Source organism: Thermobia domestica, chromosome 2 (assembly GCF_964235325.1).
Source record: "Thermobia domestica chromosome 2, izTheDome1.hap1.1, whole genome shotgun sequence".
Lineage (NCBI taxonomy): Eukaryota > Metazoa > Arthropoda > Insecta > Zygentoma > Lepismatidae > Thermobia > Thermobia domestica.
In genome coordinates this window covers 227,651,787-227,664,033 of record NC_137455.1, presented here as the reverse complement: position 1 = coordinate 227,664,033, position 12,247 = coordinate 227,651,787, and the positions used below count along the sequence as shown (strand labels likewise).

Below are 12,247 nucleotides of genomic sequence, written 5' to 3'. Positions count from 1 at the left end.
ATTTGTATTTTTCTGGTATTTCAATATGCAGTTCTCATTAGTTTGATACCGTACCTCTTTCTTTTAAATTGATTTTTAAACAACTCTGCACTGTTAAAATTGTTTAGTAGACCTATTTTTTGTTGTTCTTAACAGTATGTATAAAAATAAGTTAGGCCTATATCAAAATAAAATTCAAAATGATATTTAAAAATATTTTCAGGTATTAGATTCTAATTATGTTTATCTCTTCCGCTTATCTTCGCGAACCCATGAAACCCTATCGCGACCCTATAGGCTTCGTGATCTTCCGGTTGAAAAACCCTGGAATAGTTACACAGGACTTTTCCGGAATATGAGCTCTTGTGATAAGAATTCCTACCTAGAATTGTACTACAGTTTTTAGGTGGAGTTATATATCGCCTCTTTTTGAAAAACAGGAAAATGGCCAGAACCATAGACCATTCTCTATTCCCAGTCTCTCAGTAACGAGACAAGACTTTTGACCCTTTTCAAAATGCCAATCCCTAACATAGACTTAGAATCAACAAATAAGCAACATGTCGTACGCTGACCACATCACACAAACTTAAAGGAGCAGTTCGAGTTAAAAACAAGTTTGGTACAATAGAAAGAGAAACAAAAAATAAGAGACCCGTATTTTTTTATATCTTGATTGGCCGTCTCGTTCAGCTTCTACAGGCATTTGTTTTTGATGAATCGTAAATGGTGACGTCATGGGTGGGATACGCGAGAAACTCAATGTGAGTCAGCAACCACTCCCTTGTACGCAGCTGATTGCCTATATCAAAATAAAAACTCACGATCGGTAAAGGTACAACCACTCCCTTGTACCTTTAATAGTGCATTTATTGGATTTAATAGATTGTGTTTTGGATTTGTTAGCAGTCTTGTTCTGTGTTGAATTCTTGAGGGAAGTTCTGTTAGTTGTTTTTCCTATAGCATTAGTATAAAAAGAGTAGAGAGAGAGCAGTAATTACGTTTGTTGTACGAAACAGTGTTTCTTCCATGGCTCTGAGAGATTCCTTCGGAGGAGACCAAAATAATACGTCTATAATGTAATAAATATAATAGTACTGTGTAAAAATAATGTGCCTCTCCGAATACTAAGTGTCCCTTCTCCCTCCCTCCGGATTTTTTTCTGAAAGAAACACTAGTGTGAAGTAGAAAACACGTGTTAGTACAGCGTGTGCTGTGTCTGTGAAGTGAAGTAGAAATGCCTAACACCTGCTGTGTTTTTGGTTGTTATTCTTGTGCAATGAAGCTGAGGACGTAAAGTATCTTTTCTCACGTTTCTAAGTCGTGAGAAATCACCAGATCGATATAAATTATGACCCAAGAAAATCAATGGGAAAAAATGTACCAAATAAAATCACTCGTGTTCCAAACATCTTGAAGAGCCTGACTTCGAGAAGTCAAGTTTACTGAAAGAAAAGTTAATACCAGTGGCGGATCTAGGCTGGGGCCGGGGACCTAGGCCCCCAGTTTTTGAGTGACAAAATTGATTTAAGCTATTATTTAAATATTTTTGAAAGTTTTTAGTAAACATGATATACGTATCATAGTCTGGGTTCTGATTCCCCTCCCCCTTCCTGAGTTTTTACCGTCTAGATCCACTTCTGGCTACAACCAGGAGAATTATGTACACGCAAACTGAGATAGAATGCTGTTCCAAGTATATTATTGAAAGGTTTAAAATCCGAGCCATTGAACAAGCACCGATCTATGTCCAGTTACCAACGTACAAATATCGTACAAGACGCAATTGATGGTTGTAGTCAAGACGAGGCATTAGAGGGTAATAGAGACAATGTCACTCATGATTCTGAAGATACTGCTTTAGAAATAAGCTATACAATGTGAATTAGGGAGTGAAATAAACCAGCTTGTAGAAGGAATCAGTGACGATGACTGTCTCCTCAAGACATTGATCCATCGTTTAATTTCTCTGTATCATGTGACAATGATGATGAAACGGGTGATGAGAGTTGTTCCGCAGACAGCTATGAGAATAAAAGAAATTTAACCGGTGAAGTGTTTTTTGTATTCTGGCAAACTTTACAGATGTTATTTCATTTTTGCCTCATATGTTACGCTCCTGTACATACCTTGAAGCACAAAATTATAGGGTCAGCGTTAAAAATTGCAGCAAAACGTGAAAATGAACATACTTATGTTTGAGAATCAGAAGAATGATTAAAGAAAAGGTACTTACTGTAGGTGTTGCAGTAATCTCGTCACCGAACCGATCAGATGGCTCATCCCTACCAAGCCAGCTCGAACCGATGGTTCACTCTAAAACTCTAAAATCGATACATGCTTTTCAAAGCTAGTTTCAAACTCTATAATCAACGGGAGTTTAGGATACGCAAACTGATCTGAAGGAACTTCAATATTTCATACCATCAACAAACTATTTTCTAGTAATGAAGTAGCCTGCTCATCAGAACACAGATCATTCATATGAACCCCTTACTGTATATATTTTGTTATGGCATCCTACTTAATATATATTTCCCGCCGCGGCCCTTCAGACACTTTACTTTTAAATTCTGTCTACCATTATCCTCGGCTTTTAAGAAAAAATATTCTTTCAAATGTTCGAACGGTAAAATATGTTTGCTTCACCATCTTTATAAAAACAACATTAAAGTAAAATAGACTACCGGTATAATTGCACTTCTAGTTCACACACTGAATGTATTGATTTAGAGCTGTCAAAATCTACGACAAAATCTTCCAGGTACTTGCAATCAGTACACGTGATTTCCCTAAGGCTGTCCTCATCTCCAAAAAACAGCAAGTGGCATACAATGTTATCTGTTTCTTTGTGTGTCTGTGACTGTCGGTCACTGACATCGTAGTTCATGCTCGATTGTTTCATTCTGAGAAATTCACTTACAGGCAAGAAACATTTGTTTCCGAAAAATATATACATATATTGTAGTTACTCATCCGAAATGTAATGCGAAAAAAGTAACTCAAACTAGGTACGTTACTTAAAAATTTGTAACGCGCTACCGTTACAGTTACTTTGGAAAAATTTGTAACGCGCTACCGTTACAGTTACTTTGGAAAAATTTTACGCGTTACTGGGAAACGTTACTTAAAAAGTAAGGCGTCACAAGTAACGCGTTATTTGCGTTACGTTACTTCCCAAGACTGTATCTTACTACAGAACGTCTATTAGATTGTATATTAATGTAGTGAAATTTCTCCTCTTTATAGTAAAAACCCAAAAGTCCATATCCATAAGAATATATTTATGGCGTCATCAAAAATACAATTCTTAAAATCTCAGTTCCTTTTTTAGATATTGACATGCAGTTCTCAGTATTCGACACACCCGAGTGCATTGCTTAAGGTACCCGAAAGAAATTAATAATTGAAGTAATATTTTTATAAAAACTATAGTGGGGTTCTTACTTAACCCATAGGGGTACCATCATATCTTACTACAGAACGTCTATTAGATTTATATTAATGAACATATATTAGTTTTGTGAAATTTCTCCTCTTTATAGTAGAAACTCAAAAGTCCATATCCATAAGAATCTCTATATTTATGACGTCATCAAAAATACAATTCTGAAAATCTCGATTCCTTTTTTAGATATTGACATGCAGTTCTCAGTATTCGACACACCCGAGTGCATAGTTTAAGGTATCCGAAAGAAATTAATAAATGAATTATTTTGTTATAAAAAATATAGTGGGGTTCTCACTTACCCCATAGGGGTATCATCATATTTTAGTAAAGAACGTGTATTAGATTGTATATTAATCGATATAAAATAGTTTTGTTAAATTTCGCCTCCTCATAGTAGAAACCCAAAAGTCCATATCCATAAGAATCTCTATATTTATGACGTCATCAAAAATACAATTCTGAAAATTTCGATTCCTTTTTTAGATATTGGCATGCAGTTCTCAGTATGCGACACACCCGAGTGCATAGTTTAAGGGATCCGAAAGAAATTAATAAATGAATTATTTTGTTATAAAAACTATAGTGGGGTTCTCACTTAACCCATAGGGGTACCATCATATTTTACTACAGAACGTGTATTAGATTGTATATTAATGTACACATATTGGTTTTGTGAAATTTCTCCTCCTTATATAGAAACCCAAAAGTCCATATCCATAAGAATATATTTATGACGTCATCAAAAATACAATTCTTAAAATCTCAGTTCCTTTTTTAGATATTGACATGCAGTTCTCAGTATTCGACACACCCGAGTGCATTGCTTAAGGTACCCGAAAGAAATTAATAATTGAAGTAATATTTTTATAAAAACTATAGTGGGGTTCTTACTTAACCCATAGGGGTACCATCATATCTTACTACAGAACGTCTATTAGATTTATATTAATGAACATATATTAGTTTTGTGAAATTTCTCCTCTTTATAGTAGAAACTCAAAAGTCCATATCCATAAGAATCTCTATATTTATGACGTCATCAAAAATACAATTCTGAAAATCTCAGTTCCTTTTTTAGATATTGACATGCAGTTCTCAGTATTCGACACACCCGAGTGCATTGATTAAGGTACCCGAAAGAAATTAATAATTGAAGTAATCTTTTTATAAAAACTATAGTGGGGTTCTCACTTAACCCATAGGGGTACCCAGCGACGGCCGCTGAAGGGGAGCCAATATGCCGTGGCACTACCACAAATAATACAAAAAATAATATAAATAATATTTGTATCTTACTAAGTAACAAACTTTTTAATTTTATGCACAATACTTTACTTGCAACGTCATCATTGCTCACAAGAAGCTGGTTTGAGTCGCGCTCAGTGATTGAATGCGCTCAGAATTATTCGCACCCTACCAGTACATAGGCCTATCTCTACTCTGTTGTGCCAAGTTCTCCCGTGCTCTCCCGACTGTTCTAAAAATGGTTTGTGCGCATGCTCGTTAGTTGGCGAGCAGGAGGAAAGCACGGAGAAATAACTAGCGTTTTGTGCCACGATCAAAGGTGGCTCGAAGCGGGAGATTTGTTTCGTCTTATGTTTTGATGCTCTAGGAAAGGGGGCTTTGGTTTGGAGTTAAGTCGCCTGGAATTCTAACACGTGACTCCTGATTCACTTGTTCCTATTGCAGTGTTCCCAAACTAGTTACTTATTACATATCAATATGTACCATTTAAATTTGACCCTCCCAAAAATCGATTTGGAATTTATTTCGTTATTGTGTTGTCAACCCAGGTATGATCCCCCCTGATTGAAACATAAACACATTGTGCTCCTGAGTGTTTGTGGTGTTGAATATGGTGTGTGTAGACTATAATATATTTTTGAGAAGTTTTGATGCTGAGTATTTAAGTGTAGTGCTGTTTTCTTCTTTCTCTATATTTGTAACTATTTTCCGTGAAACTAGAACAATACAGTACGATGAATGGGGCAAGTAATTTAGTGAAACATCCGTTTTCATCCCTATTATATGACGACAAACCAACTGGAAGCAGGAAATTTCGGAAGGCAAATGCCTAATTTAAAATTGTGTTAAGCAAGTGATCTGTAATTAGGAAAGATTGCATACATTTAACATGAACATATATTTGAAAAACAGTTCGAATTTGTGGTGTGATGTAGCCAATCCTTTATTTTGTTTCCCGTGTGTTGTTTGGGGGGGGGGGGGGTTCGCAAGCTGGACAAAATCTGTTTTATGTTTATAATAAGTTTACTGTAGGCACAAACAACTTCATTCTAAATAACTCTCTCTCTCTCTCTCTCTCTCTCTCTCTCTCTCTCTCCCTATATATATATATATATATATATATATATATATATAAAATGTGTGTGTGTGTGTGACTGTAATAAAATAATGTTACTCGTGCCTTTATATGTACTCTTTTTTACGGATATGCGTTTATTTATTGTGTACGTTTTGGCACTACCATATCATATCCTGACGAGCCGCCACTGGGGGTACCATCATATCTTACTACAGAACGTCTATTTGATTTATATTTGGTCTAGGAATTAATTCGTGCGGGTGGACAAGAGATGGCGCAACGAACGGAGCGTCCCACAGTTCCGTGTATCCACACATGTGTTGCAAACCCCTGTCATCGCGTATCGTTCGTAGTATAGGGCAGTGGATTAAAGCGTCAACAACACCAGTTTGTAGTTAAGTGAACATGGCGCAATTTGTGCCTGATAAAGTGTTTTTGCGGGGTGTCCTGCTGCATTACTTTAACATGCAGAAAAGTGCGACTGAAAGTCATCGTATTTTGGTGGAAGTGTATGGTGACCATGCTCTAGCTGAGCGAACGTGTCAGAAGTGGTTTGCACGGTTTAGAAGTGGTGATTTCGGCTTGGCAGACCAAGAGCGAGCTGGACAGCCAAAAAATTTCAAGACGAATTGACAGCGTTGCTCGAGCAGGATTCGTGTCAAACGCAGGAACAACTTGCAGCAGCATTAGGCGTTGATCAAACAACAGTCTCCAAACGCTTGAAAGCCATGGGAATGATTCAAAACATGTCACATTGGGTTCCACATGAATTGAAAGACAGAGACGTTGAAAGACGAAAAACCATTTGCGAATTGCTGCTTCAACGACAGAGCAGAAAGGGGTTTCTGCATCCAATTATTACGGGTGATGAGAAGTGGATCCATTACGAGAACCCTAAACGAAAAAAGGCCTGGGTGAAACCAGGTGAACCAGGTCCATCACAACCAAAACGAGATATTCACTGTGCAAAGGTTATGCTGTGCATATGGTGGGATATGAAAGGTGTGGTGTACTATGAGCTGCTGCAACCGGGTGAAACTATGAATGGAGAACGTTATCGACGACAATTAATGCGTTTGAAGCAAGCTCTGGCCAGAACACGACTAGAATGGGAGAACAGACATGATAAACTTATTGTTCAACATGATAACGCTCGCCCACATGTCGCAAAACCGGTCAAAACCTATTTAGAAAATGTCGGATGGGAAGTTTTACCCCACCCGCCGTATTCACTAGACATTGCTCCTTCGGACTACTACTTGTTCGATTGCATGAACAACGATTTGATTGGACAGCGGTTTACTTCTTCAGAAGATATCGAAACATGGGTCTCTGACTGGATCGCTTCCAAGGATGAGGACTTCTTTCGCCACGGAATCCGTACATTGCCTGACAGATGGGCGAAAGTGGTGGCTAGCGATGGACAATATTTTTCTTAAGGTATTTATGTCTTTTGTGTTTGTACTACAGTTTCAATGTGTGCGTACCAACCGCACGAATTAATTCCTAGACCAAATATTAATGCACATATATTAGTTTTGTGAAATTTCTCCTCTTTATAGTAGAAACTCGAAAGTCCATATCCATAAGAATCTCTATATTTATAACGTCATCAAAAATACAATTCTTAAAATCTCGATTCCTTTTTTTAGATATTGACATGCAGTTTTCAGTATTCGACCTAGCTAAGGGTAGTGTTTAAGTTACCCGAAAGAAATTGAAAACTGAAGTAGATGTTGGGTTTCACAAACCCCATGTACCCCTAAACCCTATTAGTTTGTGAGTTTTTTATGGATTATGAATATTCATGGCAGTGGCGTATTTACGATTTTGTTTCGGAAGGGGATTTGCTAACTTTCGGGGGGGCGCTTTGCCTGGAAATGTGAAAATTCTGCAAGATATTTCATTTACTTTACTAAGTAATATTTCGGGGGGGGCTTAAGCCCGGAAGCCACCCCCCTAAATACGCCACTGATTCATGGTATTGTTGTTAGGCCTCAATAATTAGTTTTTCAAAACTGTACCTTTTAGGACGTTTACCCCACTAATATATGGTGCTGGTTTTTTATTTCCCCATATTTCGGTACTGACATGGGATATTCGGTAGACACATCTTTGTAATGTTCTTTAAAAGCATGTTAAGACACGTTTTGTTAATGTTTAAAAATGGATGGTTGGCGACCCCATGGGACCCTCAAAGCCCCACTGTTATGTGTGTGTGTGTGTTTGTGTGTGTGTGTGTGTGGTGTTTTATTTAAACGTTTTTTGAGATTGTTATTAGGACTGAGTAATTAGTTTTTCGAAATTGTCCCATCTAGTACGCAAACCCCACACATCTTTGGTATCACTGTTTATTTTCCCATATTTTGGTAACCAAGAGGTGTAGCGAGATGTGGTTTTCGATTATTTACTATTTGTAACGTTCTTTGAAACATTTCGTAGACATTGTTTCAAAATATTTAAAAATTCATAAATTAGGTACCCCATGGTACCCCCGAACCCCATTCGGGTACCTATGAAATTTTGCATAATAATACATTTTCAATTGTTGTTAAGACTCAATAAGTACTTTTTCTAAATTCATCGTTGTTCTACCCGAAACCCAAAAGTCCATACCCGACCAATCGTTCTTTAATATGCGATGACAATCCTTCAGTTTCAGTTTTCTCCCTTCGGGAGATTTATAGTCCCAGCCATATAGCCATGTGGACTGATTCACTAAGTTTGTTTTCAATAAAATTAGTTGAATTAAATATATGTATTGAAGTGACACGTGCCAAAATGCCCGAATTGCCTGTTTTAAATATACTTGTTTATCACACTATTACTGTAATAAGGAAGGAAAAGCGGCGCAGGAATATATTAAAAATTGAAATACATTGTATTAAGATTGTACTAAACAGTAAAATTGTCACAAGTAATAAATTGCATATATTAAAAATTGAATGAAAATGGAGAGCTAATGATCTCCAATACTTAGGTTTATAGCGCTATCTCTTATCCCCGACAATCCTTATTTAAAAGCAAACTTCGTTGCAAGGATGTTATAAATAGAGAATCTGCCCATATGTATCTTCATCCTATTAAATCGGTGAAGCCAAAAAACAACCAAGCATCGGTATGTCTGATTGGCTACTCTCGTTTCTGCCATTGTTTGATTGGATACTTTCGTTTCCGCCATGATTGTTGGCTCAAAACATTGCGATCCTATTGGGCGGAGTGGGCAGAGTTGAGATGGCGTATCTGTGACGTATGGCTTCAAGATTTTGTTGTAAGGGCAGATCCTCTATTTTATAAGATCCTTGCTTCGTTGTGAATAATTAAATGTTCTTTTCTTCTTCAGAAAGTACCATAATTTGAATCATTTTCACCAACTTGAATATTTCAATGTAATCTGTCTATATGAAAAATTTGGGTACAGATTGAGAATAAAGGTAATATTGCATAACTTTTTATAAACGTAAAGAAATTAAAGTTAGGTCAATAATTACAACACAAGATATAAACTAAGCGTAACGAAGAAACGAAGCAAGAAACAAAACGTAAATTAAACAAAATAATCTGTAGTGCTTTGCTGTCATTGCAGGCACTACATTTGTAAAACCGTCATTAGTTTTTATTTGTTTACTAGCAGCGTTCACCCCGCTTCGCTGCGGTCACCCCGGAACGCAATAAACTTTGTTACTTAGATAATTTTTACTTTTTCGCTTTCAAATTGCAGTAAATGTTAACATTATAGCGCCTGTCATTTATGTTAACCCGCCGAGTGACCCGCTTCGCTGCGGTCACCCCGGAACGCAATAAACTTTGTTACTTAGATAATTTTTACTTTTTCGCTTTCAAATTGCAGTAAATGTTAACATTATAGCGCCTGTCATTTATGTTAACCCGCCGAGTGACACGGTCATGCGGGTTGCATATAAATACGTTTATTTTTACCTATGATGAACTAATAACAAAGGATTTGTACGTATGGACACTTGAATGGTCAATTATCTCAAGACACTGGTAATTAAAAATTAAAGTGATATGATAAAAACCATCTAGGGTCCAAATCCTAATAACCCCCCAAAAATAAAAGAAATTGGTTCAGCCGTATTAGCGTGATGAGGGAACAAAGGTTTTGTACGTTCTCTTTTATAATATAGATTTATTTATAACCAACGTCAATCCGAGCCAGCCGGCACGCCCCTTTGTGCTTAAGCTTGGGTTTAAATGTCAACCAGGATTGGGGCTCAACAGCTAAGTGACCCTAAAAACAGTAATCTACGATGAACTCCAACGCATTCTACAGTAATCTCAGTCATTTTAGACATGTTATTTCCCATCCCTTCTTACCTCCCATATGAATGAAGATAGAATTTGAACTTTATGGTTACCTAAAGTGTGACTATTCATCTCAGCGACCAGGAAAACTATAGATTTGACACTAATATCGGTCGTTTTTGATGGTCACCCGGTACTAACGACCTGACATCTACATCCCACCAACTACGAGTGCTAATAGAGGCTGAACGTGAACTTCAAACATCATGGGAAGTGTCACTACTCATTTTTGCGACTATCGAAATATAATGATTAAACACTAATAGTCGAGTCAAAATACGGTTTGATCTGGGCAAAATTGCAACCTTCAGTTTTACACCTGTATTTTGTTTAGGTTCCTCACCTGATGAAAATATCCAAAATCCGACAAAATCGGACCACGGGAACACCCCCAAAAACGGTTTTTAAAATGGCGGACCATAGTTTTGGGAAAAATCGTAGACCTATACGTTGGCGGCTCTAGTAGCCCTCTTAATTGACACAGAGACATGAATGATACCTCGCTGGAACGCTCACAGACCACAAATTGCAACGAAGTGACTTTTGTGTCCACCATGCCCAACCCGTAGAAGAAGAAGAAGAAGAAAGTCGATTTTTGTTTTTTAATTAATATTTCTTGAACCCTGGCAACACTGTACGTCCTCATACGCCTGCAGAAAAATTCCCACACATAGACCAGACATTGGTAACAATAATATAAAAAAATGAAGGACGTAGGTTCAACAGTAAGGGAGATAAAAATTCGGAACCGCAGGCCAAGGAGGCTCACTGTATATTTTTTTACTGTGGTCTAACTTCTGTTTCTTAGATCTAGCATCCTCTCTGATTGACACAGAGACATGAAGCATACCGCGTTGGAAAGCTTATAGAACCACCTTGCCAACGACGTATCGTTTGTGCCCTCTGTGCCCAACTTGTAGAAAAAGAAGAAGAAGAAATCTTTAAAAATTTCGAAAATCTACACTTTTATCTTTCTTGGGCTCTGGCAACCCTGATAATCGTTCTACTCATGAAAAAATCTTTTCTTTCTTTCTTTAAATCAAAGGCCACTTGAATATAAGTACTATACATAAAACAAAAATATTCTTAAGCAAAAGAATGGGAATAACGAAAGACTTTAGGAGGCAAATTACACATCTACATCGTCATTGCCTACGCTAACACTGTCCTCACCATATTCATTTAAACAGTTAAATCATTCAGTTTCTTGGCATACGCAACAAGCAATAGCAAATAGAAGGTCATACCATAATACAGTGTACAGACAATTCGTTTTATAGAAACAACACCTATATATAAAGCAAAAATATTCTAAGGCAAAAGAATGGGAAGACGAAATACTTTGGGAGGCAAATTACACATCTACATCGTCATCGCCTACGCTAACACTGTTCTCACCATTCATTTAAACAGTTAAAACATTCAGTTTCTTTGCACACACCACTAGCAATAGTACATGGAAGGGCATGCTTTCTGCAAGTACAATTCGTTCTTACACACTCGGTAGCACAGTTGCAATGAACAATGGTGAGCAAATTCCATACCCATCAAGCACGATGGTTGATGTGCCATATTTACGAACCGTATACTCAGCAAATGATGCAGCGATATTGTCGTACGAACTGCCTTTACACCATGGTAGTCTATGTAACAGAGATCCTCTGTCTAAGACACACATAATATTGTCTGGCTCCGTTTCCTCAAACTGTGCGGTCTGCTGCTTGCTGAACTCTAGTATCGCATGGGCCAGTGGGGCTTTGTCTGCCTTACGCATCATGCTGGGTGGCTCAAATAAAGCTGGTGGGTAGGCACATAACTCATGCGCTAAGGTCTCCTCTAAATATGTGCTGCCTGCATTAGCAACAACTAACAGTCTTTGAAACAAAAGATTCGAATCGACGGAGATACCGCTGCTGATTTTAACACTACTCGGGGATGCTAGAGTTTTGACTTCATCTGCACGTTTCCACTTCACAGTGAACAGGTCTTTGCCAGATAGTTTCTTCGCAAGCTCTTCTCCAACTGAAAATAAATTATAGACGTTGATCGAGGAATCCGCTGTGACGCCAGTGGCAATGTTTCTCAACGATTTGTCTCCGTCAAATGGTGAAATGGGCTGCAGTCCTGCAAGAATGCGACGTGTGTCACTGATATCACGTGACATTCTT

General features: G+C 37.6%; 1 protein-coding gene across 3 annotated transcripts in view; it reads right to left on the bottom strand.

Annotated features, from left to right (window-relative positions):
• Hr51 (photoreceptor-specific nuclear hormone receptor 51) overlaps nucleotides 1-12,247 on the bottom strand; it is a 1,106,739-nt gene that overhangs the window by 17,393 nt on the left and 1,077,099 nt on the right. The window lies entirely within an intron of this gene.